The sequence below is a fragment of the Xiphias gladius genome, chromosome 14, assembly GCF_016859285.1.
Source record: "Xiphias gladius isolate SHS-SW01 ecotype Sanya breed wild chromosome 14, ASM1685928v1, whole genome shotgun sequence".
NCBI classification, from domain to species: Eukaryota; Metazoa; Chordata; class Actinopteri; order Istiophoriformes; family Xiphiidae; genus Xiphias; species Xiphias gladius.
The window spans coordinates 24,578,599-24,586,093 of record NC_053413.1 but is presented as its reverse complement, the minus strand read 5'-3'; the positions used below and the strand labels follow the sequence as shown (position 1 = coordinate 24,586,093).

At 38.3% G+C, this 7,495-nt stretch overlaps 1 long non-coding RNA gene across 1 annotated transcript; it reads left to right on the top strand.

Annotated features, from left to right (window-relative positions):
- The first annotated feature begins 5,806 nt into the window (after window positions 1-5,806).
- On the top strand, window positions 5,807-6,749 carry LOC120799314. The gene is made up of 3 exons (XR_005708805.1): window positions 5,807-5,988; window positions 6,518-6,586; window positions 6,695-6,749. It is a non-coding gene; the product is annotated as an uncharacterized LOC120799314 (long non-coding RNA).
- Window positions 6,750-7,495: the final 746 nt, after the last annotated feature.

Below are 7,495 nucleotides of genomic sequence, written 5' to 3'. Positions count from 1 at the left end.
AACGTGCAGGTCATGTTGCTTTGTAAATATATTTGATACACTGGAATGAAGTAAAGGACTGAAGATCTTGTGTTAGCTGGATTTGCCAGTCACCCCACATATATGCTTTAACCGTAAAACTGGGATAACCCAGATAAGTCATTCGCCACAAGCACACATCAGTTCCACCATGGTAGCTTGAATGCAGGATGCCATATAAATGCAGAGGTTTTCAATTTATTGTGCATGTGACCCTCAAATATTGTAGATACAGATAAAGAATTTATGGGAAGTATAAGAGAAGAATAAATAAACAACAGGGAGAGCAAACAATGACAAATTTTTGACATGTTGGTTGCTCTTAGCCTTTGCAGGAGTGTAGTTGTAACTGGCAGTAGCGGAAGAAGTATTCATCATTTAATTTAAGTAAGATTAGCAAAACTCCAATGTAAAAATGTGCCACAACAAGCAAGTCCTGCATATTAGTATTATCAGCCAAATGTACTTAAGGTATAAAAGGAAAAGTAGGCATTATCCAGCACAGTGGTCCCTGCTGCTGTTGTATTATTAAATCTTACACTGACTGTTATTACTTATGCATTAATGTATAAGCCGCATTTAATATTGTATCTTGTCAAAGAGCAAATTTAATTAATCAATTAATTAATTTTATATACTGTTAGACAGATATGCATATGGTGAGGCAGAGAAATTATTGACCGGTTGCTAACCCAACAGGTAAACTATCTTAACTTAAAAAAATTTAGATGGTTCAACACCATTTATAATGGACCAATGTCTTATGTACAAATCTTAACAAAGTCTTGCAATCTGCTTTAATTTCATGCCATCAGTCTTACAAGTAAAGCATATTTGTCTTTTTGGCATCTAATCCTTGTGAACAGATTTACTTCATCGCTTGCTTTATAAATATGAGACGTCTTCCACATCTTTAAACTCAATTATTAAAACAATATGCCAAGTTAATGGAAAAATACTCACTAATTCAGTACTTGCTTGTGTTTTATGATGCCCGCAATAATGACTGTGCATTATAATGTTACCAAAGGCTCCTAATGAACAGAATCTAATGTAAAGGGCTCCACAGAGCACAACATGAAGTGTAATTACTATGTCCTATGATGAAAAATTATCCTCATGAAAACAAAATGGCAAGCTGGGTCACGTTTTTGCCACACAAAGCACAAAACAATTTCACATCAACGGAGTTATTTCCCTGGTGCTTTTAAAATAATAATCAGGAACTTTTCATTAATATAGATACCCCTGTTGCTATTCCATTGCTGAGCACCATAGGGATTAAATCTACTTACAGTATACCCTTAAACAAAGGCTTTAACATTTATTGTTTCCACACACCCATTATGTTGGAATAGGCTACACGAGGAAGTAGCATGTAGCATTAGCACAGCAAAAAGAGCCACCTACAGAAACAAAAGAAAATCTAAGTATAGCTTCATGAATCAATATTTTTATATCATTATTGAATTGAATTAATATTTAATGTGAAAGGGATCCCTCATAGTGTCAGAACGAGAGAGAATTTATTACTCAACTCTGCGAGCTTTCTAGCCTATTTTAGCTCATTGTTTTGTTTTTTCAGCAAATTTACTTTAGGGTTCTGTCTTGTTGCCCTCAGCTCTGTTTCATCAGCAGCAGCAGACAGTTGTTTTTAGCAAATAAGGTCCGATCAACCCACTGTACACCACGTAGCTGTCAGCTGTAGTTAGCAAATAGCTGGAGAAGAGAGTAGAGCATTTAGCAGCTAACAAAACCGATAGTTTTCCACAATTTAGTGGGACAGAGCTAAAAGGAGAGTGGATATTGGACTTACATTCATCAGGTGGATAGAAACACGACTGCAAATGAGACCTATTGTTGCTCCATATCTGCCGGAAATGCGCTGTAGGTAGGCAACTGTTTATTTATAAGGTTGTGTTATATTTTGGAGTTCTTCTTCCCCTAGCGGCCCAGAAATGATTATTGTAGCCTTTAGGGAATAGACGTCATGTTCCACCTAAAGATATCTGATAGATACAGTAGGTAATGTTGGGAACGGGAGTGCAGAAACTCCAGCAAAGCAGTCAGTCCTTAGCAGTAGAGATGTCATAAAAAACTGAAGTGAGTCTCACACAAATAACCACTTTATACTGAGACAAGTAACCATTTTCTATAGTCTTGGCTCTCTCAGGTTTATGTATACATTAACAAAAGACATAGGTTTGTTGGTTTAAAAGCTTAAAAAAGAAAATGGTGGACTGGTCACACTTTTATGCAAACCATGTCACGAATTCAAATCAATGTGAAGTAATTTCTTGACTGCAAAGTGGATAAAATGGAGACACGTTTATTACAGACTGTGAGATACCCAATTGAGCATTCGCGCAATCACTGCATTCCCACATCTAGAAAGGGTCATATGGGACGTAGGAACGCTGAGGCTTGAGAGAGCATCACGGCCTGCTGTGCATGCGAAGTCACATAAGAGTCACAATCTGTGCTGCTTCTGCTCCACAAGGCGTTGGTAGGCTTGGACAGATGGGAGAGTTAGCGGTGTCATCTGGTCACGCCGTGGCAAGAAGGGCGTCAGGGCAACCTTTTGTGTAATTAGATAGAGGGTCTCTGCAGGGTAGCTGGTGAGCTGACACTGAAACCTGTAGCTGAGGGCCACTGATACTTAGCTCTGCCTTAAAGCTGAGAGCTCAGGTGTGATAAAATCCTGTTTTCCCAATCTTCCACCTGCAACACCTCATGTATATAGTAATAATGCATGCTTACATGCAGCTGGCTTGTACTAGAGACATTTGTAGGCCAGTTTTGATGCAGAAAACTCAAAAATTTGACAATTTTATCAGTATCCAAACTCACCCTTTTGCTTACCTGAATTATTTTATGAAAATAAACATTGTGCATACATGCCAGAGGCTGCAATAACCAATCACAAAAGAAGTCACATCACAAACACTTGAGACAATAACACCTTCAGTCAGTATAAATTATTTTATGAATTACCAAGCAGAGCATCGATTAACTTAATGCAGAGTCAAATGATCAACTATTCAGAATATTACCAAGGTTTACGAATGTTATTGTCTGACAAATGTTCAAACCCCTGTGGTAAGTTGAATTACCCACCAGAGAAAAAAGTTTAGCAATAGTTGTCTCTTGACTATTTTCAATTTTGGACCCTGAAATCAGTTAATATTCATTTAAACTTAATATAATCTGTCATTATACTTTTACTTTACAGGCAAGGTTTCTCCCCTCAGGATTTCCATTGTTTACCATTTAACTGGCTGTGAATCACATAGTTTTGGTGTACTGGTGTGCTGTTGTTGGTTTAATGGTTCATACTACCCTCACATTTGTTATTGACTGGGATATACAATGGGGTCCAAGTGGTCTCAGGCTTTTGGACCCCACTGTATCTTGTTTGCTTTAATTGATATGAGGCCTACATGTGCGGCAAATCTTGTTGAGACACAGGTAAACGTAGTTCTAATTGGTCTGCTGGCTTTAATCAAAAGCACCTTCGGATCTGTGCTGTAAATCCTTCTGACATTTCCTGTGAACACATTTTTGGAAATCTGTCATCTTGCCCATTTTTGGTGATATTTCTTCAACCTGACCTGATACTTTCGGATTCATTCATCAAAGAGACTTTTTTAATGTTATTTTAAATTTTATTGCCCGACAGATTTACATACCCCTCTGGTGAGTTAAATTATCCCCCAGAGACAAATTTTACCAGTAGTTGCTGCTTGGCCAGTTCTAATTTTGGACCCTTGGTTTGTGTTCATTTTCATTTCAGACTTGACAACCTACATTTTTCATCTTCAATTACACTTTGACCAAACGTAAGCTTTCAGTTTCACATAAACCTTTAAAAACTTCTTCTTTGTCTTCATCGTCTTCTTCTTCGTCTTGTGCCTGTCCCTCTGTCTATTTTTCTGATTTGGGATAGGTAGGGTTAGGGCACAGAGCCCACCCGGTAGATGTGATTAAACCAGATGGAATGTGCCTGGGGAAAGGTGGGGGTTGAACAGAGTAAAAAAAATGGAAGAAGGAATAGATGGACAGAGGGAAAAAATGGCTGGATGAGAGGGGTGGATGAGGGTTGTGCCACTGCATTATGCATCATGGATCATCAGCCCGGGTGGCTTGTTTTATGGGTTGGTGTCAAGGGTGCCACTCCTGCTTCACACTCTGTAATGATGGGTCTGTTGCCATGGCAGCAGCAAATAAACTCATTGCTAAATATTACCCTTGGCCCCTAGAGAGAGGGAGCAGCGCGCTCACTTTGACGGACAGCAGGCAGTGAATAATTGGTTTACTATTAACAGACAGTGGGGCACCAACATATGAAAAACTCTGCAGGATTGAGAAGATGGTATTGGACATCTGCATAAGAAGTGATTTGCATTTACTGAAGACTTGAGGATGTTCTTCTCACTGAAATCCATCCACTTTACACTACAGGGCCTCTTCTAGGCCTTCATTTGAGAATATATTAGATAACCAGTCTTTCATTTTGGAAGAAAACTGCCTTAAATTCATCACACTCTGGGTAATGGCGTTTTATTTCTTCAACTAACAGTTTAAAGGATAATGCTGGCTTTGTTCTATATTTTTCTTATTGTCAACAAATCCCTTGAAAGACCAAAACCAACAGTGTTTAAGGGTAGAGTATGCTCTCGAAGGTGGAGCAAGAAGCTTATCACCAGAGGGGTGAGATATGATGATCGTACAAATGTGGACGACAGTGCAGACTTTCAGTCCCTCCTTGAAAGCCCTTGTGGTGTCACAGACGCACGCACCAAAAAACGATGGACGTAGTAGTGCACAAAATGAAAACACAAAGCACAAGTGCTCAAGTCGAAGTTCAAACCCTAACTATTTTCTCACCTCCACACACCTGGCAAATGCTATATGAAGTGGCATTTTATTTTGAAAAAAAAAGGCTCAATAATTCCTTTAAACACCTGGGCACTGTAGTTTTTAGCAAACTTTACACGAACAAATAAATGTTGCATTTGTTGGGGAATATTTTCAGCTAGGGATTTATACACATTTGGTTTTCTAGGGAATATCTCTGGCAGCAGGATGGTGTATGTGGGATTTACTCAAAATAAACTACAGTGTGTGTGTTCATGGTATTGAAGGATCAAACACATAGGCTAATGTTTTTTTAATAGTTTCTGAACAACAATGGAGCTCTATGACGCAGAGGAGTAATATATAACAGGCTTTGGCTACATAGGCAATATTTGTTAGTTGGCTTTGGTCTTTTCATGGATTTGCTGACGATAAACACTGAATATTTTTGGCCTATCATTTGGTCAGTGTGCTTTGTATTTTAAATATAGTTTTGAGTATTATTTTTGATCAGGCATTGAAACATAAAACTTCAGTTTGTGTGGCTAACCAGAATATACACAGATTGAATATCGGTTTTGTTTTTCTAAAAAATATTACATGAATGTTAGTTACAAGTCTCTGTAAGTGTACAACGTGTATAAATAATTATAAAGTATATATATTATGTATTACTCTAAGTAATTGGTATAGTACTATGTGTTTTGTGTGTCTGTGGAAGAGAACTGTTTGTGGCCCACATACATTTTCAAGGGAGGAAGATAAAAAAAAATATATCAATTTTCTTGCTGCTTTTAAGCAGATTTCAAATGTCCAGAGTTCATTGAAGTCAACCAACACATACTGTAACCTTCAAAACTTTCACTTCAAGGAAGCAAAAACACCTAAATTGCATCTTTCTTCTTTTACTACAGACACGATTGACTGCTTGCACAACCCTCCAGTCCAGCAGTGTAGCGCGGGAAACGGTGGAGAATCTTCATTAACAGGTGATCACGGCTGAGCAAACATCATCAAACCATAACACCGAGTGCCAGAACATCCAGACCAGCAATCCTTTCAACCTTGCAATCACACTTCAGTATCTGCAGATCGAAAAGAACCCTGCCCTGGGTATGTGATCCCTCTAATGGAAAATGGTGTATAATCGGGAAGAGAACTGGTGACCTAATGAAAGAGGTAGCGGGGTGACATTTTCAGAGTGACGTTTGAAGTAGGATGACATTTACAGAGAAGAAGCCCCAAAGACAGTCTTTTAGAAAAGGGCCTCTGTATATTATATGGGAGCGGCACAGGAGAATCTGGAATGTGAAGTTGATTGCAACATGACTCAGACGGGCATCCAGTAGCTATCGTTTTTGTCTCCAGGTAGCATCATTTGGCTGACCAGTGTCACACTGATGGAGGATGGTTTTCTTAGTCACTGTTAAATGTGAAAGATTTTTTTCAATATGTCAGAAATTCAATTTGATGGGAAAAAAAATGACATTCATTGCACAATATCTAAAAAGTCAGCAAAGGATACATTTTTTAAGAAGGGTTCTGTTCAGCTGAGGGATTGAGAAAGACCAAATGTTTCATCTAATTTTAATGCCTGCTACCACTTAATTGCTTTTGCAAGCTGTCATCATTATGTCTACAGGTACGCAAAGGAGATTGCTTTCAGTTACGGTAGCCTGAACATAAGATCCTACTAGCAAAATAAATCCATGTGAGGCTACAACCATTAAATTATTTTCTCTGTTATATCTCATTCAATCATAAAAAGATGAAATGAATATGGAAGATAGTTTTGACTTTTACTTTGGTTTTTCCACAGGTTTTCAAGCGCTGAGGGGTCACGATGCTCATCTAATGCATAACATCTTCAAAGCATCTGTATGATGTAAGTTAAGAAAACCAGCAAACCTGTACTTGTTGATTTTACTGTGACAGCAGTGTTCCTCTGGACATGTTTCTCACACCTTCACTCCTGGCTAGCACTGATCATTCCAGTAAATGGTTATAGGGTTACATTTGGCAGAAGAGTTTCCACTTTTTGAGAGTGCCTCCAAAGAATCGCAATGGGATTCTACTGAGCGAGCTACTGCCCCTGTGAAAATTCATACATGAACATTGTATCTTAGTAAAGTCAACAACACCAAAAGATCATCAACAGCAAATGGTGACTACATGAGTTTATCAGAAAAGTATCAGAGAGAAGTATGAGGTTATAATGGCAGCTCTGCACAACTGCATGAATATAATTGGATGCTTTCAATCAGCTGGCAGCCAAGCAGCTGAATGAGCCAGTGATTGTGAAGAATGAATGAAACAGCTGATGCCAATCAGCCAATAAAAGCTTATTGCCAATTTGTGCATAAACAAAAACTGAGCAGAAGAGGCATAAATCATAAGTCAATACATATATAATATTGCAAAAAATTTTAATGCTTGGCTAAAGTGGAAAAGGTGGCATATCAAGAAGAGAGAAGATTTGGTAACAGATTTTTCAAACACACTTTGGCACTGTGGAACTGCTTCTTCTGTTGTAGACAAAACATTCATGTAATGCTGCCATTTACATAAATCCATTCCAGCAGAAAGAAAAAAATGGGGAACAAAAGACAGCAAGGGTGTT